At 36.3% G+C, this 24,565-nt stretch overlaps 1 protein-coding gene across 10 annotated transcripts in view; it reads right to left on the reverse strand.

The window, feature by feature from the left end:
* RALYL (RALY RNA binding protein like) overlaps positions 1 to 24,565 on the reverse strand; it is an 877,709-nt gene that overhangs the window by 804,701 nt on the left and 48,443 nt on the right. Inside the window, exon 1 of one of the 10 annotated variants that reach the window (XM_082363571.1) lies at positions 74 to 23,494. The exons of the other annotated variants lie outside the window; for them this stretch is intronic. The gene's annotated coding sequence lies outside the window, so the exon portion shown is untranslated. Of the gene's footprint in view, positions 1 to 73; positions 23,495 to 24,565 lie in introns of those variants that run through there. 10 annotated transcript variants of the gene reach the window in all.

Below are 24,565 nucleotides of genomic sequence, written 5' to 3' on the forward strand. Positions count from 1 at the left end.
GACTCCTGTCTATTTCTAGCCTTTCCAGGGAATGTGCTGAAGCCAGATATCGCTGTCAAATCTGGCCACTCACCTGCAATAGCCCGTGCTCCACTCTTGGGGTTCCTGACATGGAATGCAGGGGGTATGCTCACATACTGAGACTTTCACGCAGCCAGACTTTTGAAATATGTGGTATGTTATCACTGTTTCCTCTTAGGCATTGTTTTATATATATGCTTTTCTGTTGTCCTTGCTATTCAGAACAATCAAAAAAAATACAATAATTAAAACTAGCATGAAAAAGACAGTCAGTGGTTTGATCATTAAAAAAATTAACCATGCATAAAAGCATAAACAAGAAAGAAACATATTTCTTAATGAATATCTAAATGAGCATGTACCCCAAATGTCCAAATCAGACCATTTCAGATATTTTTATCTATAAAAGAATGCTAAACTACCACGAGGAAGAGGATATTCTGGTCTCAAATTTCATGCTGATGGAGTATCCCTGTTCAAGTCGCTTAATTTCTTTATGCCTCATTTTACTGAACAATTAGAATGATAATCCCTATCCCTACATACATCACAGGAAATTTGTTCAAATAAATGAGATAATATATATGAAAGTACTTTTGAAGGCTACCCAAGAAGGTAGTTACTGACACATGAGAAAAATGTAAGGCATGGGATATAGGAGTTGGAAGGGAATTTAGAAGTCAGGCTAAGCAACATCTCTTACGCATTATCATTCACCTTGTGCTTAACCTACATTGTAAAGGCAGGTCATTTCATTTTCAGACAGCTTTAATTGTTAGTAATGGATTTAACTAATCTGCGTCCTTGTCACTTCTACCCTTTGACCCTATTTCTTTCCTCCAGAGCAAAGAAGAACATTTCTTTTCTACCCCCGGTTCAATTCAGTACAAAAGCTTACTGTCAAAAATTGAACTAGGACTTGGGCTACAGATATGAATAACACACAATACTAAGATGAGGTCTGTGCTCTCACGTCCATTGCAGGCTAGTGGAGAGAGGCACATGTGTCAATAAATTAATGTGCTTCAATGTGGTAAGTGCTGAAACAAAAAGGATGGGGCAGGGACACAGGGAACACAAAAGAGGGAATGATCCATCCACCTGGGACCATCAGGCAGGTTATCATAGAGAAGGTGTCTCTAGAATTGAGTCTTGAAAGGTAATTATGAGAATAGTTAGTGGGGAAATATAAAAAAAAGAATTTGTGAAAAAGCGTAAATAGTAACAACCATTCAGTCATTTGCAGGTAGTTAATATGCTCCCAATATCACCTGGCTAAAAATTTCTTAAACAGTATTTACATTAACTTCTTGGTACATAATTTACAGATCTACTCATCACCCAGTCAAACTGGCATCATCTTCTGAATGTGTTACAGATCTGAAGAAGAATAAGGAAGAGAAGGAAAAGAAACAACATACCAAGTTCTAGACACAAATTTTTAAATAGAGAATGTCTTTTATTGGTACCATCCAAGACAGCAATTAATTTGTTTGGGTAGGAAAAGGAAGGGAGGGGAGGGACTTCTCTGGTGGCACAGTGGTTAAGAATGCGCCTGCCAATGCAGGGGACATGGGTTCGAGGCCTGGTCTGGGAAGATCCCACATGCCATGGAGCAACTAAGCCCGTGCGCCACAACTACTGAGCCCGCATGCCACAACTACTGAAGCCCGGGTGCCTAGAGCCCATGCTCCACAACAAAGAGAAGCCACCACAATGAGAAGCCCACACACCACAACGAAGAGTAGCCCCCGCTAGCCACTCTCTGCAACTAGAGAAAGCCGGCGCACAGCAACAAAGACCCAACGCAGCCAAAAATAAATTAAATAAATAAATTAAAATTAAAAAAAAAAAAGGAGGGAGGGGAGGAGAGGTACAAAGAAACTATCACTTGTGTACAAAAAATATCTAGTCCATCTTCAAACTAAGCCTTTTAAAGCCTGGCTTTGCTATCCTGTCTGTAGAGCTGTATTTAATATTTCAACCTAAATGTAACATTTCATATTTATTCCTCTAAATTATCATTTTGTTTTCAGACACTGATTCCAGTTAAATGAAAATAGCTGAATCTGACTCAATGCAGCAGGCACTCATGTCATTCAGTTCATATCTGAAATCCTGAAAAGCCCACCCACTTTCTATGTGCTAATCTAAATAACTGATTAAAAAAATAAATAGCAGAAGAGAGTAATAAGCAAATCCCACTGCCATGATCCTCCACATTACTGAAAATCTGATAAACCACACTCTGTGTGTGTGGCTACCTCACCTCTCATTCTTCCAGTACCAAATAAGCTAATGATTCTCCAATTGATGTCTGAAGTTACTATTTCTCCTCTAAGTTCCAGTACTGTATGTCTAGTTATCTTCCAGAATTTTCACACAGATACCCCACAAGGACTCTAAACCCAGTGTTCCAAAACGTCTAGTTATTCCCATGTGTCCTCTAAACCTGCTTTTCCCCTGTTACTATCCAACTTGCTTAAAGACAGCTTTATCCTAATGGTCTCATCGGAAACCGTGACTCATTAATTTTTTTTTTTCACGAAAGAGCTTGGTCCTTAAAATATAAATTAGTTTAAAATACTCACAAACCCATATGATTAACCAACATTTCATCCCACTTAAAATATTTACCGAGAAAATCAAGTCAATGCAATTTCAGAAAATGTACTTATCCCGTTAGGAAGGCTTATAGAATCAGAGAAAACATGCTTTTGGTATGATGTGACTCTATTGCCTACTGCCCTGGAGTCACTCCCAGTCAGCCAACAATTGACCACAAACCAAGCATGATATAATTTCTGACCTGGTATTAGAAGGCATATGTTAGTATCACCATGATGATGCTGATGCAAATTTATAATACCAAAAGATTTGTCTGCTATGAATTTTAGCATTTTATGGCTGTACTTGGCATTTTGCAGTCCCATTAAATAATTAAGTGGGTCTTCATTTCTTCCAAGTGTCACTGTTCTAAGTATGACCCTTCAACTCCAGGCATAGCCTTTGGTAATTGGAATTTAACTAGGCAAAAACAATGAAATCCTGCATAAATTTTCCACTATAATTCGAAGATTCAATAATCTGTGACCTAATGCTCCATAAAGTAATTCAGGCTGAAAGTGGGGCTCTACCAACCACCTGAATGTGTTCCAATTACCGTTACTGACCACATTGTTCACAAATATTTTTCACAGCAAGTTTCTTTATTTTAACAAGAATAAAAATTTTTGTCAAAAAATTAAACTTTTGGGGCTTCCCTGGTGGCGCAGTGGTTGAGAATCTGCCTGCCAATGCAGGGGACACGGGTTCGAGCCCTGGTCTGGGAAGACCCCACATGCCGCGGAGCAACTAGGCCCGTGAGCCACAACTACTGAGCCTGCGCGTCTGGAGCCTGTGCTCCGCAACAAGAGAGGCCACGATAGTGAGAGGCCCGCGCACCGCGATGAAGAGTAGCCCCCACTTGCCACAACTAGAGAAAGCCCTCGCACAGATATGAAGACCCAACACAGCCATGACATAAAAATAAATAAATAAATAAGCAACTATGGTTAAGAAAAATATATTTAAAAAAAACAAAAAAGAAAGAAACCCTGTAGTGAAAGATAGAAAAGGAAGACTGCATTTCTTTCCTTTAAAAAAAAAAAAAAAATTAAACTTTTTAGGGGACTTCTCCAGTGGTCCAGTGGGTAAGATTCCATGCTCCTAATGCTGGGGGCCGGGGTTTGATCCCTGGTCGGGGAAATAGTTCCCGCATGCATGCCACAACTAAGAGTCCACATGCCACAACTAAAGATTCCGCCTGCTGCAACTAAGACCCGGCACACCCAAAATTAATTAATTAATTTAATTAAACTTTTTAAAATCTCTACTTCTCAAAAGTTTATATTCAGAATCAAAAACCATTTAATAAACACCTGCTGTGTTCAGACATTTACACCTCATAAGATTCTTATAAAGTAGATAGTATTTGATAGGTACAGAAGAAAATGGGTAAGGTTATGACTCAGGGGACAGAAGCCTGGTTCATTTCCTAGGCTTACATGTTATCTGCTTCGATAAATTACTTGTAGTTGAATTTCCTGTTATGGTATCTACTCCCTAGAGTTGTCTGAGAATTAAGACATTCATGTAAAGCCCTTAGAATAAGAAAAGTAAACTGGGACACACAAAAAGAGGTTAAATCACTTGTTGAAAGTTATATAGTCAAGAAGTAGCACTTCCTTGATTCCGATAACTTTCTGTTACCGGATTCCAGTTCACTTTCTCTACCACGGCTGCATGAAGATTCCATTTTTTTTTTAAGATGTAGACAAGATGGGGACATCAATTAGGGCCAAGATTACTCTAAAGGTTCTCAGAACAGCAAGCACAGCCTTTAGAAGTTGTTTTATGTCAGAGAATATCTTTTAATGTAAGTCACTCCCACTTATTCCACAGGAAACCTTTTGCCTGCTGTTTGATTTAAGAAAACGCCCTGACTTAGTGAAAACTGATGTGTAAAAGTACAAGTTTCTGCTGGCAAATAAAAAACGCTTTTCAGAAATGGGAAATGTTCTTCTTTGTGGAAGAACATATGTTCAGAGAAAAAAAACCAGCATATACTTTTGTACGTAACTCCACTCAGCTTACACATTTGAGGATATCGTATTAAGGCTGAAAACTAGAACAGAGATGTGGCACCCTGCAACAGCTGACAGATGTCGGCAAACAAGCCAATGCATAGAAACCTTCTCCACCTCAGAGATAATTACACCCTTCACCAGTATTCAGACATACCCTTTGCAGCTCTGGGCTTTGGTGGACCTGTTAATTGTGGCAAATTGCTTCTTTTGCCATGACACTGGGTATTTCATGATATTCAATCCGTCTTTCAACGTATTTTTAATTGAAACCTTACTCATAATGATAATAATTTTGTTAAGTGGTATCCTTACTTATGTTCCTGTTTACTAATGGGGAAAAAAATCTTTTAATTTAGTCTACAGTGATATTATATGCAAATCTCATTCATTCATCTATTTCCATAAAATTGGTTTTGAAAAATTTAAACAAACTTCCGGAAAGAAAAAAAAAAAAACCTCTACATGAGTGAATTTAAGCACATACAGAGTCATTTTGGATGTGCAGTTACAATTTTTATGACTTCTTTTTACACAAATATTTTATTGAGTGTCTACTGTTAGGCAACATTTTATGGATAGAAACACAAATAAGGAAAATTTTCTCTATAAAAAAGTTAAACTCTTAAGTCTGGACTTCAAAGCCTTCCACACAACAGTCCTAACAGAACTCTCCAGAATAACTGGTATTAACCTCCATCAGTGACCTGGAGCATCAGTTATACCCAGCTTCTTTTGAATTTTCAAATACACCCTGAACTTACATACTCCACATATTTTTTTCTAAAACATATTTTTTCATATGCTTCTTCCAATACTGTCTAAGTTTAACATACTTTTAACCTTATCTCAAATAATCCTTCCATGATCTCAACCAACCAGAAATAGTCCTTTTCCAGCACTTTTACATCTCTTTTACATGACGTCTCAGGTTTTGCAGTCTAGTAATCTAGGTCTGGCAACTCTTTAGTACTATAAGGGAAATTCTGGAAGGCACAGTCTGCATCTAAAGCTGTATGTCCTATACATTCTGGTATATTACCTTACACATAAAAGCTATTCATTCAGTACTTTTTGAATTAAGTTTTTAAAATAATTATGATTTTCAGTGTAAGCATGCATCATTTTGTGATACAAAACTGACATACCTTTACTTTTTCATTTCATTTACCATATACGCACTTTAGAATTCCCATAGTACTGATATTCTGGAACTCAGAATATGTTTTCAAAAGCCAAAGGCAATTGGAGTCCTCAGGAAGAATACTTAGGCTAGACACAGTTAAAGGAGAAATTACCCATCCCTCCCACCAAGGCAATTGACTTCCCTGATCACAGGGCCTGAAGACCCTACAGACTTTTCTAGATCAGCCAGTTATGGGGACTGTGTTAGTCAGGGTTCTCCAAAGCAATATATATAATGTTACTATAGGAATTGGTTCACATAATTATGGAGGCCGAGAAATCCCACAATCTGCCACCTGTAAGCTGGAGACCCAAGAAAGCTAGTGGTATAATTCAGTCTGAATCCAAAGGCCTGAGAACCAGTGGAGTTGATGGTATAAGTCCCATTTTGAGTTTGAAGATCTAAGAACCAGGAAGCACTGATATCCCAGGGCAGAAGGAGATGCATGTCTGGCTCAAACTGAGAGTGAATTGGCCCTTCCTCTGCCTTTTTGTTCTATTTGTGCCCTCAACAGGTTAAAGGACGCCCACCCACACTGGGGAGAGCTGTCTGCTTTACCAGTTCAAATGCTAATCTGGAAACACTCTCACAGACACACCCAGAAACAATGTTTACCAGGTATCTGGGCATCTCTTAGTCCAGTCAAGCTGACAAAAAATTAACCATCAGAGGGACCAAATTTCACCTTTCCATTCCTTCCATTTGCACTATGCTGTCTGAATCATTTGAGGTCAGGCTAGGCAAGCCTCAGAATTACCTGAGTTGTAAAGATACCCATAATTTGAAGAAGTATATTCAATATTATGAATTAATCTTATATCTTTAAAACAAGAAATAATGTATTGCTTTCAAAATATAAACAACAGAAGATAAAATCACCTTGACTACTGTTGATACTAAAACGATAAATAATTTTCAACAGGGGTAAAAGGAACATGGTCCAATGGAAGTAGCAGAACCTCTGGAAAGTTTGGAATTTTATGTTTATTAAAAGATGGCATCAGTTGCAGATAAAGCTACCAACCATTACAGTTTACCCAGAACCATGAAAGTCCTCGGGACATGTGACTTGCAGTGCTAAAACCAGTAAAGTCCTGTGCCAATAGGGATACTTTGGTCACTTTCTTACAAAGGAATTAACAATAATATTTTCATCCATTTAGGGATATTAATTCCCCAAAACTCAACGTGGACTGAGCAATGGTGTGTTGCATCTTGGAATAGGGAGATGGCAGTAGGAAGGGACAGAACCATGAAAAACTGTGAGAGAACTGCTTTTCTGTATCAGTGATGTCAGAGGAAGAAATATTGCTTTAAATGAACTAAGAATAAGTTCTATTTTACCCTAGCCAGAAAATGGGTGAGAGATTACCTAATTCAAAAAACCCATAAAAAACACACAAAAATATGGCTAGGACATTTATACATGAACAACTTTTCTAATTTAAGATGCAAGGGCACCGTAACAGCACCCAAGGGGTCTCAATGACAGGACACTCAGAATCTACCTCACCCAGTCAATTACTTTGCAAATGCCAGGCAAGGTAACACCTCTTTTCATTCAATGGTAAATAAAGTAACATGGGGATATGCACACATGTTTTTAAGGACAGTGATACTGGTGGTGAGGTAAGTATACATCAAATAAGAGGCACAGATGATTAGGAAAGAAGTTTTATTAAGTGTAGGTAAAATGGCAAAATTGAAATCAGAATTTGAAGCAGAACAACAGGGGCTTATGCAGAAAGCTAAATCTATAATATAAGTGACAAACTTGAGAGGACTTTCCAACACTGTAAGGGAAATAAAGACATATGGAAGGAAGTAAAAAATGAGACACAGATATTTTTAAAGAAAAGACCAGAACACATGGCAAAGAAATAACATTCAAAAATAAAATACTTTAATTTGAAACCTGTTTGAAAACTGAAAGGGATTACTAATTATATTTCAACTTAATTTTTAAAAATTGCTTTATTATTGCAAAGATTTTTTTTTTTCTCTTTATTTCTAGGGATAAGGGAGAAAAGTCCAGATTAAAACAAAACAAAAAACAGGTCATGTACATCAGGAGTCATGTTTGCCTCAACTTCTCCTCTTCACCACTAAATTGTAAAAATCACTCAAGCAGTGTCTACAGAAACAGTAGCTATCCATGAGCCAGATGTGGCTTATAGTCATTTTTTCCTTCCCTGCTTAAAAACAAATTGAATATGAATGCCTTCAAAATAGGTCTGCACCTCTCCCTTTTGCCATAGACTTTATCTAAATATCTTATATCTGATACACTTCATGATTTAACTTCCAGCTTAGACCCTGTATACATTTGTGAGTTTACTTTAACCTGTAGTCTACAGAGAATTTTTAAACTAATTAATATTGGAATTCATGTCTGAGGCAAAAGAACTTGTCTTCTGATATTCATGGCACTCTTAAAACTTATATCCCCAAATAAGCACCAGTTGTCTAGAAATAAAATAGATAAGAAGAATAGGCAAGACATGGTTTACTAACAGTGTCAACAGAGTATTAAAGGTTTCTCTCAATGTTTGTCTTACACTACAAAATATAATTGTGAATATCTGTGTCTTAAAGATAAAAACATGACAGTTAACTTTATCTAATATTATATCAACAAAACCTGTGAAATAGGTGAGTGGGGGCATAGGAGCAGTAAAGAGTGCTAATTCCTTCATTCTGCCCTCTAATAGTTGATATAATTTCCCCATTGACATTAACTTAGGTTTAAGTAAAGTAAAAGTTTTTAAAGTAAAATGGAACTAATAGGTGAATCTGTAACAGAAGGTAAATCTTCTCTCCAAATCGTTAGAGAAAAAAAAAATAACAGGAATGAAAATAAATTTCACACATCAAAAGAAGGAGGCAAATCATAAACAAACAAACAAACAAATCAGAAAACAGTAAATTTTAGAGTCTAACAGCACTAGCTATTATTAGCAACAGTAAATGGATTAATGCCTTATTAAAAGACAAAGATTTGAAGACTGAAAATAAAAATCAACCATATGTACTTTCATAAAAAACTATTTAAAAGAAAATGTCATATAAGGGTAAGATTAAATATACACACATGATTATTAATTTCAGTCAAAGTGGAATTTTTTTTTAAAGACTGTTTTTTAGTATCAGTCCCCCTAACTAAATTCTAGACTCCAAAAAAGGAGAGAAGTTTATTTATTTTTTAAATCACAATTTAATACTCTGACCTAAATCACAGTGGGAACTCATTAAATATTGAACAGATGGGGGAATGGATGAATGAAGGGCAGGGTGAGCAAATGAATGAAACATGGCCCAAATGCCCTGCCTGGCTCCAGTAGTAAGGAATTCTTCCTTCATCTGTTACACTTCCCACACTCTGCTTCCATAGGACCTTTTGCAGACCTTTCCCATAACATTTTCACCAACTGCAGTTATCAGCTTGTTTTTTCTCTTTCCCACTAGTCTGTAAGCTCCTTGAAAGCAGTGACTACATATTATATACCAGTATTTCTAGCCCTCATGTTTATTAAATGAACTTCCTTGTATCTGGGTGCAGCTTCCTACAACAGGGAGGTTCTACAGCCTACAAAAATGCAAAATAGCAATAAATGTAATATAAAATATGATGAATGTTACCAGAAATGAATGACTAAGTCACATAACACAATATGCCAAGTGCTGTGCAGAGTGCTTATGCACGTATTAATTCATTTGTTATTCCAATATCTCCAGGTTGAAGGTCCCACTTATCATTCCCATTTTACAGAAGAGGCAGTTAAGACATAGAGGGATAAAATAACGTGGTCCATGTCACACAACTAATAAATGGCAGAGCCTAGATGCCAACTCAGGGATTCTTGGAGTCACAGCTCTTAGTAACCGCAGTGCACTGCTATAAGATGACTATAATTCAAAAGTCGTGTCAAGTAAATAATTTTTCTATTGTAAGAGTTATAATTTGTACCAGGAGACTTTTTTACTATTAGACAATGAAAGTAAATTGCTACCAAAATTCAATATAAATATACAAGCATCTTAAATTTCTGTATCTTGATACAATATTCTCACAAAAACAGTCAGGTTATTTGATCTGACCAGCAGAGTTTCTGAGATCTAGTCTGAGGTCTGCTTTCCAGAACCTGATGATGCAAACCCATCATATTTTGTGGTTGATGTTTATTTTTCCTCAGCTTTATTTAGATATAATTAACATATAACACTGTGTAAGTTTAAGGTATACAACGTGATGATTTGATACATGTATTTATGCATAGATGGGGTAATGACTACCACAGTAAGGCTAATTAACATGTCAATCACCTCACCTTCCTGTGTGTGTGTGTGTGTGTGTGTGTGTGTGTGTGTGTGGTAAGAACATTAAGATCTCTATTAGCAACTTTTCAAGTATATCATACAGCGCTGTTAACTGTAGTCACTCCACTGTACATTAAATCCTTAGAATCTATTCATCTTATAACTGGAAGTTTGTACCCTTTGACCAATATTTACCCATTTCCCCCACTCCCAGCCCTTGGCAATGACCAGTCTACTCTCTCTGTTTCTATGAGTTCTTCTTTTTTAGATCCCACATGTAAATGAGCTCATACTGTATTTGTCCTTCTCTGTCTGGCTTAAAATTTCACTTAGCACAATGCCCTCAAGGTCCACCCATGTTGTTACCAATGTCAGGATTTCCTTCTTTTTCATGGCTGAATAACATTTCATTGCATATATATACCACATTTTGTTTATCCATTCATCTGTAGACAGACACGGGTTATTTCCATATCTTGGCTATTGTGAATAATGCTGCAATGAACATGGGGTTGCATATATCTCTTCAAGATCATGATTTGGCTTTGCTTGTGTATATACACAGAAGTGGGATTGCTGGAGGCATCAAATGACACTTCTATTTTTAATTTTTTGAGGAACCTCCATACTGTTTTCCATAGTGGCTGCACCGATTTACATTCCCACTAACAGTGTATAAGGACAAACCTATCATTTAAATATTACCTGCTTCAGTTTCAACAATTCTATAAAGAGAATAATATCTTCCTCATCTACGTTTTTACAAGAGTATGGTGAAATAAAGAAGGCACACTAGGTAAAAATGACTTGTAAACATCACTTAGAGCTTCTTTATCTGTCATATTGCATACAGGGAACACTCTTTCAACATTACTTTTTAGAATTTTAAGAAAATGTTTACTATCGGTGAATTAGGAGCAATTAGCTTTGCAAAGAAGGTATAAAAATCATCTGACATGCCTGAATAGAGGTAGACAAGGGAGATACTGTTCCAAAGTATGACTTTAGAATGGTTGCTTTCTAATATACTAAGGTTGGAAACAGAAATTGGGCTACTTGACGCTCTATTTTCTATTCATTACACCCTATTTTGCCTTTAACTTGCTAAGAAATCTGTAGTAAAAGTCTCTAAGAAAGTACATGGCAGACTCTGTTTTAAAAAAAATCACCTTTCATACTAAGGAAAATCAGTATCGACTATAGTATTAAATTTTGTGTATGATTTTTTCAAGTAATTAAGCAGTATGTTTATACTACTTGTTTCCATTTTTTTAAACAAAATCCACATAGTTCCGTATTTCTATCTTGCAATTTCTTATAATGTACTAAGCAAAGTTTTGTACATAACAATATCAAAAATGGCCATTATTTCATGGGCTAATAGAAAAAAAGACATTTAAAACTAGAACACAAAATCACTACACTAAATTTGAATATAAATTAAGTAGATTATGTATGAAACATGAAGCTAGGACACACCTGAAGTTCTGCTTTCTACCAACCAACTGCTCAGATGCTTATGTGGATTTGATTTCAAGGAGAAAATTTTTTAAAAATCCAGAACAAGATGTTAACTGCTATTTGACTGTCATGGTATCAATTGTTGATTGTTAGAAAGCCTGTTTCCCTAAAATTAAAAAGTATATGTATGTAAGTAGATTTTCAGTTTCCTTTCTATATTATCTTAGCTATTTAATGAACTAAGACATTGGACTTTGTGATAAACTAATTTAAAATAAAACTAAAACCAGAAATTCTGTACCAATATTTTTATAAATTTTGCACTTGTTTTCCAAACATTTTCCTTAATGTAAGAAATTTAGCTTTTTATATTTTTCCTGTTATTGTGTTATTAGTAGCTCACTTATGTGTGTATAAAGAAAAAAAAACCATTGCACTTAAAGTAATAACAAATTAATCAGGTATTATTTTTCCTATTTTCTCTCTGGGAATTTTTTTCAAAACTTAGAATCTTCTCTAAATGTAGTATAGTATAGTGAAGAAGACATTCTCTAAGACATCAAGAAACCTGAGTTTGGTCCTGGACTTGAAACAATCTCACAGCATTCTTTGATTTTCTAGAACTCAGCTTAGTTTACTATAAAATGCAAAGTGAATCCTCAACTCTTTTTCAATTTTAAGACTATAGGATTCCACATTCATCTTTTATCACTTCCTCAAGTCTTTGCATTAAAAAAAAAAAAAATTGTAAAAATCAAGTTAAAAGTTTCAGTTACTATCTCAGAAATGTGTTGGTAAAGTTATAAATTTTAATAGCTTATTGATAAAATTTAAGTTGCTGGAGAATCTTAAAGAGAAAATTTTAAATGACAGTTGTACTGTGGTTACTCTTCATTGATGTGGATCTCAGATAGATGAGGAATAACTGTTTATGTGATCTCTTCCACTGCATCTGTTTAATTGAAAAATTTAGAGAAATCCTAATAAGTGTCAAGTAACTGTATCTGGCCAACTATAGTAAATTCTACTGGGGCAAAGGAAGAACATAGTAACTTTATAATTTAATTAGTCAAATTCCAGGTACTCTTAATTTCTTACCTCAATTTGGTAATACCAGTTTTTTAAAAAGTATCTCCTTTCTTCTATTTTTATATTCATCTGTTTCAATATTGTCTGCACAGATCATTGATGTTCATGATGTTGTCCTTTTTATCACAATGAATAACTACTTTTGTTCAAGAAATAGTTCCTCCATGACTATGAAATAAATAAATATATAAGAAGAGAGGCATGAATACAAAGTGATGTTTCTTTCTTTCTCTCTCTTTTTCCCGTCCCCTCTCTTTATTGATTCTCAACTCAAAATCTCCAATAACATCATAAGAGATAACGAGAGAGGGTTGAGAGGAAGAATTTTTTCCCCATCTGCAGCTTCACAATGTAAATCTACAACCAGGAGAGAAAGTTTTGGAGATGAACACAGGATGACTAAGGACTATGCAGAGGCAGACTGTATTCACAGCAAGAGAGGAGGGGATCAAATTACTGCTGCTATTTTGGGGAAACAATATTATAATAATCATTAATGATGTCTGAATTCTGACAACCAGGAGCTCCTAAGTGTATTAAGAGAGACGGATCAGGTGTTATCCCCTGGGAAAGGCATGGCATTGTTTGCCTATCAGCAGATTATTTGTCCCAGGTTTGATACAGTTGCTGAGTAGGACCATTACTGACTTAATCTTTACTTTTTATTACTCCCATGAGCCCCTGAATCATCCTCAAGCTGTAAGACTAGACCTGGTAAATTTCTTTATGAATATTCTGAAGAGATGTCTTGTGACAGCCTGATGTACCCAACCAAACTTGATCCAGTCAGATATTTTACTACCTAGCATATTAATTAGTGATCCTATTTTTTTCCTCTTAGGCACATAAAGGAATCCCTTAAACAAATTAAGGAAGGAATAAAGCCACAAGAACCTTATTGTTGATTATTATTGTTATTATTAATATGGCTGTAATTTATTAGTTCAGTAATATTAAGCATAAAAATTGTTAATATTTTGAAACTTTTCACTTAACAAAGAGCTTTTATAAAATATATTCACCTGACATAATAATACATAGAGGAATTTTTTCCATTTGGGTGTTTTTTAAGAGTTATAAATTAATGCAAAGCAAGGATATTCTGGGTCCCATCGTTTACTATATTTGCATAACTGAAACTCTGGCAGACTCTTTTTACTGTTATCCCTGCCTAAACAGCAGAACTGTGAGCAGATGTTGAGCTGGTTCACTTAGTTTAGACATGTCTGGATTATTACACTTGAAGGGATACTTTATTACAGGTTCTTGGAAAATAATAAAAGAAAGTATTTTTAGAAAAGAACTTTATAATAGAATTTAGAATAACTAAAACTAAACTACAGATTTACTTAACAATTCACTAATAACTAACACTTGCATTCTATCATGTACTACAATCTTCTAGGTTTGGGCCAAGTTTTTTATACAATTACATCATTAAATCATTGCACAAAGTTGCAGGAATAAACTTCAAACAGACCGAAATCTTTGACTTGCTAAAAGACACAGGTGTTCTAACCTTGAGAAAAATGCAGTAAGATGTTGGGAGTGTTAGTATTAGTTACATGCATCTAATGAGCAATTCATAAATATTGCAACAAGCCAAAAGGGGCTAAGGCATCACATAAGAATGGCAAGGTAAACACCAAGAAAGACCAGCCACATGGGTGGCCTTCCGGTCAGGGGAATGCTGGGACAACTCTGATGTACTTGAAGGTCTGGGACATTTGCTCCTCTAACAGGGATAAGGTGGAAAGCCTCCTGCTTTGCACAACTCCCGCCACCCAGTTAGGTTCTTGTAAACTTCCTTAAGTTAAACAAATTTGTATATTTGGCCTGTGCTGTCTTTCCACAAATTATCATCACCATTTTGACAATCTCACAGATGCTATATAAAGATATTTCTAAGCAACTTATTTTACAGTTAAGGGATCTAAAGGCCACACTGCCTAAGTTCATGTAGTTAGGAAGTGGTAGAACTAAGATTTGGACACAGCTAGTCTCACTCCAGAGCCTGTGTTGTCAACCTTCATGCTTTCAAAGGGCCATATACAACTGATGACACTTAGAAAATAATACTGGTGGATGATAAAGTCTTTTTTTCTAGAATTGGTGAATTCTTCTACTCAGTGATGTTGAAAAGCATCCATCCATGTCTTTCCTCCAAAGCCAGCTCTTTAGTCCATGCCACCAACACATCTCACCCGGACTATGGCCACAGCCTCCTGCAGGTCTATCCTCATGTATACCTCCTCACCACCAAACAGGTCTCCAAGCAAAAGCCAAGTTCAGCTTTTGGACCCTGCCCAGTTCTCCAACCTCACCTCAGACCACTTCCCCACATCAACATTGCTCTAGCCACATTGGCAGCCTTCTGTCAGTTTCTAAATGTGCTACGGTCTTTCCCATCACGTCTTCTATGACAGTTCCCTCTTTCTTTACCTGGCAATCTCTTATTTCATGCATACCCCTGAGTCTGCCCTTCTCCAGGCTAAATATTTACTCTAATTGTAATAAATGTTCTTATGAAAATACGTCATCCAAAACTACTGAAGCATATTAGATGTGGTAAGTCATATGCATATGCTCAAACAGCTAATGACAATAATAACAATAAGACAACAATAGAAGATTTCCTCAGTATCTAATTTACTTCCTTTGTGTGTTTTCTATCTGACACCTTCTCTGAATCAGAGCCCCCAAGCAGAATTTGCCAGATTGCTTTTAGACCACCAAATAAGAAGTCTAAATTCCCTTATACTTATTACACTTTGGTAAAATTATTTGTTGATAACTCAGTTTGTTCTAATAAACAGTGTGTCAGAAGTTGCTAATTATTTTTCAATATCCATTCTCTTCTTCCTTTCACTGAGACAATCTTCTCAATGGGTCTTTTGTTTCTGCACATCTTACTAGCAGAGAAACTTACTGTCCTTTGTTCCAGATTCTCTTTCCAAAATTGTTTGTATACCAAACAAACTGGTGAGTTAGACAGAGTGTCTCCCTCTGGAACAAGGGTAAATTCTTTGATGGCAAGTATGAGAATAAAGATCATGCTGCCTTCCAGTACAAAGTTGGAGCAAGTTTGCTTGCAACTCCTTGAAAAGACTGAGGTTTCCTAAGCCTCCTCAGCTGTCATGTACACCTACATGTGCAGCACCCACCTAAGTTACTCCACCCCTCCCCCCTGCCCTCCATGGGTCTTAAGGAGAAGAGTAACAATGTGAACTTGAAAATCATGCTGACTGCCGTGCCCTGAGTAACAGTCTTTTGCCTCTAACCTGGGAGTCTTGTATCTTCTGCCAGCATCTGAGATGCTGAGAACACGTTAAGAACAACCTCAGACCCTTCACAATTCTTCACGGATTCCAAGTAATGGCCAGCATCCATCTTTAGTTGTGAGTGTAGGAGACTTCTGATGATTCTGGCTCCCAACTTCTGATTCTTCCAGCCAATCCCCAGATACTAGCAGAGACTAGCCACAGCTACTGTGCTGTCTGCATTCATGACCCACAAAAGTGAGAGATTATGAATGATCATTTGTGTTTTAAGCCAATATGCTGTGTGGGAACTGGGTTAGCAGCAAAGACAACTAAGATCTGGGAGTGAGGTGCTGCCCTAACAAAAATCTAAAAATGTTTCAGTGGACTTGGACCTATATGGTGGGGAGAAGATGGGAGGGTTTTGAAAAAAATCTGTTAGAGGAAGCCTGATGACCTTCAGGATAACTTTAAGGAAAGTAAAACCATGATACTGAAAACTGGAAGAAAGAAGACCTTTGCTCTGTGGGACAACTCTGGCTACTTAACGCTGTTCAGAAAAATCTGCCTGTGTACTTGGATAAATATAAAAAGGGAAAATAATGCAATGGTGCACAACTTTATATATACAGTTTGCTTGGCCAATAAAATTATTTGAACCATAGAATATAAAGGGAATATTAAACAGTTGTCCTTAATGTTAAAAAGTTTGCAATCCTCTCTTGTTGTGATCCTTTATTCTTCCTGAGAACCAGTGGGAAAAGTATAAGCTTTTGAAACAAGCCTCATTTAACCTTAGTTGAATCTCGATGTCTTTATATGTTAAATGGGATAACTTCACAGGCTTACTGGGAAGTTTATTTTAAAAACAGCAATAATAATATAGTTGCTTCTATTTCATTGTGGCAGATTGAACATGTATGGCCATCTCCTGTCCTTCCCCCTAAATTAGTAAGATGGTAACAGAGAACAAAATTTTACTAAACTACATGGACAAAGTGAGAAGAAGAAAGAAAAGAACAAGAAAGAGTGGCATACCCATTTAAGTTGAGGGAAAGCACTTAGAAGAATGGCAACTGGAGCTAGCAGAGCCAAGCCAGTCTGACTTTAAAGAGAACTAGCAAAGAGAGGGGCACTAATTCATGTCCTCCAGAACCCCTAACTCAAAATTCAGGTCCCCAACTCATGAACCCCGATAGGGACACCCTCAGGCTACTACACCATGACTACACAATCGGGCAAAGGGAGTATCTCCTAAGAAACAAAATCTGAGAGACCCTGGAGGGGAGGACCTTCGGCATAGCAAAGCGAAGAATAAGGCAAATTAAGTCATGAAGCAAATTTGTGGGGGGGAGCTATAATTGAGTCTATATATTTAACTATGGGACCCTTAGCTCTTTTCTCCCACTGAGCTTCCAGAACTTGGATAGAGAGGTACACACCTCCCAGATAGAAAACTAAAGTATTCCACTCTGGAAAATCTGATGAACTTCAAAGAAAAATTCTGTGGATACTGATGCTTGGAAGAGCTCATCGATAGACAGTTCAGCCCAGATCACTGGTCCCTCTCTAGGAAACCCAGCAGCTGTCCCGCCCACCATGTGCCCACTTAATTGTCCAACCCCACCCCAAGCACACAGAGCTTTAGTGCCTTACTGTTACATATCAACATAACTAGGGACCATGAGACATTTGAGGATGCTCCCAACACACACAAAAATGGGAGACCAACGAAAACAAGCAGAAAAATAAAACCAGGTGGAAACAGAGACCATGAAAGGAAAGAAAAAATTACAAATAAGAGCAATCATACTGCCAATGCACCTTAACTTACTAAAAGTTGTGGGGAAATATGAGGAGGGGAAGTATCTCGGTGTGTGTGCTCATGCACGTGTGCATAATTGGGTATGTATGTGAATGTTTGTTTTAGAGAAAAGGTATATGTAATAGAAAATCAATGTCCGTATTATTTTAATATATGCAGGCAAATATTAAAAGAAATATTTAAGAGAACTAAAAGTGCTTTTCCCTTTTAATACAGGGAGGTAGAGGGTGGGGTTTTTCTTTACAAGCCTATTACTACTATTATATCTTTAAGCTATGTGCATCTATTGCTTTAACTTAAAAATACATGTTTTTAAAATGCACAGTGCTGCTCCTAGGATATAATTGGTTCTCAGATTTGATCCTCTTTAGTTTACCCTTTCCATTTTTTCGGGTTAAGCTGAAAAGTCTATAGCTTAGCTGGAAAGAGTTTAAAAGTTACTGACTCAAGGTTCCCACAAATGGCTAATGCACACCAGTCTTGCCTTGAGAACATAGTTAACCATGAGGGTGAAGCAGAGTTCGAAGCACTCTCTCTTCTCTCAGAAACACAATAGCACTTGCTGTCTATTTTATTCATGTGGCAATGAGTCATGCTATCATTTATGACATTTCTTCTATCATCTTGAAGCATTACATTTCCCTACAACAATGCATGTTCTTTGAAGATATTTATTTCTTTGTAACAGTGTTGCACTTATTAGGCACTCAATACATATCTGTTGATTGGAATTGATTATAGGAAAGAGGCCAAGACTTTCAATATTCTAGATCTCAGGAAGTCAGGAAGTCAAAATTAGCAATACCTCAAATGACACTAATTAGAATTTTGGAAGACAGTCTAACACACGAGATCAGAGCTGAAGAGAATTCTAGATAGAATAATTTTCTGGAAAACTCCAAATTTTTACATTATTTAACTTCTAAATAAAGATAACTAATCAAGAATATAATTGTTATTTAATTTTATACTTTTATAAATCAGGTAAATTCACAGGCTAGGGGAAATTTTTTTGTTATTCATTTGTCTCAATTCTGGTTTAGGAAATGTATATAATTTTTTTTTAAATTTATTTATTTTTGGCTGTCTTGGGTCTTCGTTTCTGTGCGAGGGCTTTCTCTAGTTGCGGCAAGCAGGAGCCACTCTTCATCGCAGTGCGCGGGCCTCTCACTATCGTGGCCTCTCTTGTTGCAGAGCACAGGCTCCAGACGCGCAGGCTCAGTAGTTGTGGCTCACGGGCCTAGTTGCTCTAGGGATCTTCCCAGACCAGGGCTCAAACCCGTGTCCCCTGCATTAGCAGGCAGATTCTCAACCACTGCGCCACCAGGGAAGCCCCAGGAAATACATATAATTTTTACGGCCTACAATAATATTGACAAACACTGGTAAATAATTTTAGAAAATAGTCATTTCTGCTAGTGATTGTTCAACAATGAATTAAAATACTGGCTATTTTTCATCTATCATCACTTTTTCACTGTGAAATCCATTTTGAGGAAAAAGCACCAAATATGATTCAGTATTTTGGCACATACACCAGAGACAGTGCCTTAGTGTGAATCTTGGCAGCTACTAGCTGAGTGATCTTGAGTAAGTTATTACCCTCACTGTACCTCACTTTCCTATTAACCTCACTGCACCTCGCTTTCCTCACCTGTAAAATGGGCATAATAATTACTATGTCACACTGCCATGAGGACTCAATGAGCTGACACACCTCAAGGCTTTGAGCAGTGCCAGGAACATTATAAACACAATGTAGCTATTTTAAAAAAGTTTTCTGCAGATAAGCATATTCTAATTTACGACGTATTTACTGTTCTGATGGAATTAGAAAATGCCCCAGTGGTTCAATGCATGACAAGGATCAATTACAGTTATCAAAATATCAGAATATTTTTATTTGAGTTGATCATGAATGAATGATCAGCTATATAAACGTTCAGTTGGTGAGAATTTGTTCAGCCCCCTAACATGAAACATCTTAATTTTTAAAAAGACATTTCCTATTAACTCTGGAAGTGTCAAACCAAAAATGGGGGAAAACCAACAATGTGATTGGGTAGCTTCATGCTGTTTTTATATGTTGATTCCCAGTACTTATAAGAGAGGAAGCTGCTACATATTACAGGGCCGTCTGGTGTCTGATATAAGATGCCTTCATCTCTTTGACAGCTGAGGTAAAGTCCATGGTTCACAGTATAGCTTCTAATTCTGACCAGGAAACAGGATGCATGGTATAGATTGTCATAAATCTAGACCATGTGGAATTCATTGTATTTTTTATTAGAAAGCCAGAATTAACACACTGAGAGGCAGCAGCTGCCACTGTGCCTTCTGCTTCCAGGTTACTGTTACCCTGTGTCCACTCTGAACATGTTATCCCCCACTAAGCCCTGAGGGAGAAGCTCTCAGGTTCCCCTCTCTCCTCCTCACACCCTGTCACTGCAGCCTCCAAGGCTTTACCACTCTCCCATCTTCCCCACTGCCTCCCAGTTAAGCTCAGTCAACACACCTCTCTGATCTGATTCACTGGACTCATATGAATTTCAAGACAATATAAAAAGGAAAGTTATCCTCTACTAAAAATGTGAGTCTTTCTGCTATAAGGTAAGCAACAGCTGGCTGACATGTGCTCTAGTTCACAGAGCAAACATTAACTGTGCACCTAGGATGCACAAAGCATCATGAAAAGTTCTGGAGATAGAAACAGAAATGAGGAAGGACAAAGTCTGCCTTCAAGAAACTGGTAGCCATTGAAGAAAAAAATAGATATAGATGATATAGATAGATATAGATATAGATAGATATAGATATGTATGATGCAGTGAAAATATCTGCAACAAAATAGTTTCTCCGGTGATATGCATACGATCAACTTCTGGGAATCACCACGGAGATATTTTATAAATATTTCCCAATTTTCATTCACTAATGAATGTCAGACTGTCTGAAAAAAATATGTACCCCCACTTTTGATAATAGATAGTTATAGTTTTTTGAAGGAGAAAGAGTGGATCATACTTCAAAATATTTTAATTTTGCTAAATGCTATACAAGCAATTTTAGATTAATTTTATGACTGAAATTAATGTCTTCTTACAAGTTCATATTTTAACAGCTATTTTCCAAATACTTTTATTTTTAGAAGGAACATTAATTTTTTTTGTAGATGATGTTTCTTTTTCTTATATTTCCTGGTTTTATCAACTCTTGTTTCATATCCTCCAGTTTTTTTGTCCATTCATATTCTGAGTCTTAGAATTTCCAATTTTGCAATGTTCTTTCACATATGCAAATATTGGTTTAATGATATTTATTTCATGTTACATTTTCTTCTACTCTGTGGATGGTATTTGGGAAGTATAATCATCTGATAAAAATATTAGTTCTTACTTTTTGTTTTCTTCTTACAGTAATGTACTTTGGATATTGCTTGATGTTTTCTATTCATTTTAAATGATCTTGGGATTTTGTGTATCAACAAGAAAATGGTTCTATCCAGGAGTGAAGGATTTGAATTTTTTTAGTGTTATTGTTCAAGAGTACCTTCTTCTTTGGTATAATAAGTGTATTTCATTATACTAAAATATAATACATTTTATTATATTGTGTTTTTAGTTAACTATTTAATTTAAAAGTGTTTTTTTAATTAACTATTAAGCAGAAAGAGGATGATGCATCATATGACTGCATGATACCCTTTCCCCTCTTTAATACCCATGATTTCTACCAACTGCTTCTCTCCTTTCCTTCACCCCTCAGCCCCTAAGGGTTCCTCCTCTTTTCATCTCTCCCTTAGGCAATGCCTTCCTAGGCTGCTGCCACTTTCCTTATATTCCCCAGTAGCCAGGGTTGTGATCCACCAGGTGCCTGACCTCTTCTCAGTACTTCTCCCTCCTTCTTGGGAATCATCTTATCTGTGTTTACACCAGCAAGATCCTCATGAACTCACCTGTCTACTACTCAGTCTCCACCTGATTCTCCATTCCATCATGGGCTTTGGAACTGGATGTGCGGATGTCATATAATTTATTTCCCATTTAGAAGTACATTGAAGTCTGCTGTATTCTTCGTTTCTTAGTTACTCTGTAGGAATGGGTTATAAGCAGTCTTACTTGCTCTCCTCATTGATTTCTTTCTTTTTTATTTATTTATTTTTTTGGCAGGATGTTTGGAGAGACTAAATTTAGAGAGCCATCATTATCCTGTAGGAATCTAGATGATTTACCATTTAAGAACCACAAAGGTTTATTTACTAATTAGGAACTAGTTAAATAAATTACATTATGTCATACTCTTTCCTTCAGTTTAATAAAATTTTGGTAAAGTACATGTCATCTCCCATTATTTTGTTATTTTCTACCCTTATCTTAAGCCTGGAACCATTTTCCTTTTGTTTCCAACTTTTTCTTTTGCATTTTTATTATGTCTGTCTTAGTTTTTTGATATGGTAAAACTGTCATCACTGCGGTTACTGTATGAAGATATTGTTTGGAAAAGTATACTGAGTGATCAGAAGGCAGGGTCCTTGCAACATCTGTACCTGGCATACACAGGGCAGTCTTTTGTGGAAAAGTTCTTCAGTGGGCCCTCCCTAGAACTCTTTTCCTTTCAGCACAGACCTGTGCCTTACATTGAAGTGGCAAGTTGATCACCTGAATTAGGCCAGATTCACAGTACTGTAGAACAGATATCCATTATGAGCAGGCCCCAACTCTACCCAAACACTCACCCCTGAATGGCAACAAACCAACCACAAATGACCTACAGGGAGAGTAATTCAGCAAAGACAAATCAGAAACTCTTGGTAACTTCATTTGACAGGAAAAAAAAATTCATTCTCACTCAATTCCTTGCATATGCTTAGCATAAACTTTGATTACTATCAACTTTGAGTACTATAAGTAATTTGTTTGCATTGTTTCTTTTTCATCCTGAGTAACTTTATATTATTGGACGGATGCAAAATCAAAAACTTGTTCATAAATATGTGACTAAAAATGAATTGCAGTTCACATCCTCCCAAATATGCCATATATACATTGTGTATGTGTGTGTATACACATTGCAAAATGTATTACTCAGGTAGATTATATTGGATGCATGTAGTACAATTAAACTATCTGGATAAACAGTGAAACACAGCCATATAAACAGGTTTAAATAACTGGAATCATGTTGGTTATATATGAGAAATTCATCAGATAATATTTAGCATTTCATATCCATCTATCTTCAACTGATTTGAACTGCTAATACAGTACTTACTAAAAGCACTATGAACTATCAGCTGCTGTGTTGAGATAACAGCACCATTGCTGAGGTAAGCTGTTAAATTTGGAGATTGCATTCCTGGAGTTCTCCTTCTATGATTTATATATCTTTTATATCAACATCTTGCTGGACATTCTGAGATTACTTTCTGGCCACCCCAACTTCCAGCTGTCTTCAAATTATGCCAACAAAAATTAGTTTAATACAAATTTGGGACAGACTAAAATTCAGAACTGAAGTTGCCTGACTACCCTTCCAGGAGACACAACTGGCAACTGTTAATCAGCTACAATTAAGGCAGGTAAAGTGTTTCAGAGATCTTCCCCACCAGATGGCTCCGAAACAACTGAATGTATGCATTGACCACAGGCGAAGAGGATAAGTAAATGCATTATTGAGGGAACCTGATATCTATACAAAGTTTCTAGGCTCTATTTCTGGCATAGAAAATCCATAAGAAACTAAGGAATGGTAAACAAGTCAGAAGATTAAACTGTTTTGCTTAAATTGTTTAGCCTTCATAAGTGAATTTAATGGACCCTTTATTTGTTAAATAAAGAAATTACTATGATATTTGTCATTCTCTGACTTACTTCACTCAGTATGACAATCTCTAGGTGCATCCATGCTGCTGCAAATGGCATTATTTCATTCTATTTTATGGCTAAGTAATATTCCATTGCATATATGTACCACATCTTCTTTATCCATTCATCTATCGATGGACATTTAGGTTACTTCCATGTCCTGGCTATTGTAAATAGTGCTGCAATGAACAATGGGGTGCATGTATCTTTTTGAATTATGGTTTTCTCCAGATATATGCCCAGGAGTGGGATTGCTGGATCATATGGTAGCTCTTTATTTAGTTTCTTAAGGAACCTCCATACTATTCTCCATAGTGTCTGTACCAATTTACATTCCCACCAACAGTGTTGGAGGGTTTCCTTTTCTCTATGCCCTCTCTAGCATTTACTGTTTATACATCATATGATATGGAACAAATGAACTTATTTACAAAACAGAAATAGAGTAACAGATGTAGAAAACAAACTTATGGTTACCAAGGGGGAAGGGGGGGAGGGATAAATTGGGAGATTGGGATTGGCATATATACACTACAATATATAAAACAGATAACTAATAAAAACCTACTGTAGAGCACAGGGAACTCTACTCAATACTCTGTAATGACCTATTGGTAACTTGATTACTAAATATGGGAATAGAATAGAATAGAATCTAAAAAAGAGAATGGGAATAGAATCTAAAAAAAGTGGATATATGTATATGTATAACTGGTTTACTTTGTTGTACAGCAGAAACTAAAACAACATTGTAAATCAACTATACTCCAAGAAAAATTAATTAAATTTTTTTAAAATAAATAAAAATTTAAAAAAGAAATTTCTGACATCTGAAACATAACTTCTGGGGAGAGGGATAAATTGGAAGATTGGGATTGACATATACACACTACTATATATAAAATAGATAACTAATA

The sequence above is a fragment of the Balaenoptera borealis genome (assembly GCF_965194805.1).
Source record: "Balaenoptera borealis genome assembly, chromosome: 17".
NCBI classification, from domain to species: Eukaryota; Metazoa; Chordata; class Mammalia; order Artiodactyla; family Balaenopteridae; genus Balaenoptera; species Balaenoptera borealis.